At 41.1% G+C, this 1,726-nt stretch overlaps 1 pseudogene; it reads left to right on the plus strand.

The window, feature by feature from the left end:
* LOC100523877 lies at positions 462 to 799 on the plus strand (annotated as a pseudogene).

Consider the following 1,726-nt stretch of genomic DNA (forward strand, 5'->3'; position numbering starts at 1 on the left):
GAGACCTATGTCCTAGCTCAAAGACAGTAAAGCTGAAAGAAAGAACTCTTTCTTACTTGGCCTTTTATTCTATTTAAGCCTCCAGTGGATTGTATGGGAGCCCAAAACATTAGGGAAGGAGACTGTGTTACTCCGTCTATTGATCCAAATATTAATCTCATAAAAATACCCTCACAGACACATCCAGCATGTTGTTGTACCAAATATCTGGACACCCTGTGGTCCAGTCAAGATGACACATATAATTAACCATCCCAGAGGCTGTATCAATTCAGTTCAAGGGGAGTATTATACAGAAAGCCCTATTTCCACCTCCAGGACAAACCACCTTCTCTAATCCAGCCTTTCTAATGAAGCCAAACTGGAGTAATATGACGGATACTCCACTTTTTTCTTCATGCAAGAACTGTCTCTAAAGTTCATCAAACCCCACAGTGAGAAGCGGGGTAAGAGGGAGCAGCATGTCTGTGGGAGCCCCCGAGGCACCCTCCACGGAGGAGCAGAAGGAAATGGAAGATAAAGTGATGAGTCCAGAGAAAACTGAAGAAGCAACGTTAAAGCAAGGTCTTCCCATCTGGGACAAAAGCCTGGAGGTTCAGGTTTCCTAAGGAAATAGTTGCAGAAAGGGCAGCAATATTCTGAGTCTGGGGATTATAGCGTGGCTAAAGCAAAAACGAAGAACAAGCAATCTCCCAGTGCCACCCAAGATAAGACAGAGGCCACCCGTGACCACATTCCCACTTGGCAGGAGCTTCCTCAACAGAAACCCTCTCTTGCTGCTAGCAAGCTGGCTGGCTGATTACACGAGCTGGCCAGCATGAAACTCCTAATTCCCGTTATTTTTCCTTAATGTGTTACTTCTCTACTCTTTATTTCCTTTCATTCGCTGAGTCATTTGAGAATGACAGCTTTGCAGGTAGCAGTAGTGTGTACTGTTATCGTAAGGGAATATACATGTGTATGCCTTTGATTAGTTTAATGGTACACTGATGAAAAGAGTATGTTAGAAAAACATGAAGTAATCTACTTAAAAATGATTGTGTATAACACCCAGCTCCTGGTGTAGGACTGATTACAAGTAACAGGTAAGTTTTGTAATTCTAATGTTTGGCTGTCTTTAATTCATCGTAATCACAGCTTTGCATGTCCTCTTATTTAATGGAACCTCTATGGTAGTGATTTCTTCTGTATTTTCTTTTCAGATTTTACAAACAGAAGTTTAAGACCACAAGTTGGAAGAAAGATTACATATTTCAAACACAAATAGACGGGGTCCGCAGGAGTTGGATCTCTGTGCTTGAACTTGAAAAGCCTTAAATCTGTTTCAGCTTTAACAATAGAATTTCATCTGGGCTATACTTTCCCATTCTGGTGTAACTTAGGTGGTCCTGGTACTGACCAGCTGCCATAGCAGTCAGCATTCTTGCTCAGTTCTGTAGAGTTAGCAGACCTTTTGCTGCTGAATGTGAATGAAGTGGGCACGTGCTTTAGCTGCTGAATTCTTTTTTGTGCCATTTTTGTCCACCCAATAGTTTTGCACCTCTCACAAATGTCTGTATAATTTCACATATTAAAAAGTAGAAGCACAAGAATTCCTACACAAAACTTTGTGTGTCTTTAGAGCTTTCGTATAATAAAAGTGGCTTACAATCATGAGCTTATAGAATACCAAGCTGAAATCTTTGCTCAGTGTGCCATAGACTTAAGCTTTTTCATTCGTTCCTAA

The sequence above is a fragment of the Sus scrofa genome, chromosome 18 (assembly GCF_000003025.6).
Source record: "Sus scrofa isolate TJ Tabasco breed Duroc chromosome 18, Sscrofa11.1, whole genome shotgun sequence".
Classification (NCBI taxonomy): domain Eukaryota; kingdom Metazoa; phylum Chordata; class Mammalia; order Artiodactyla; family Suidae; genus Sus; species Sus scrofa.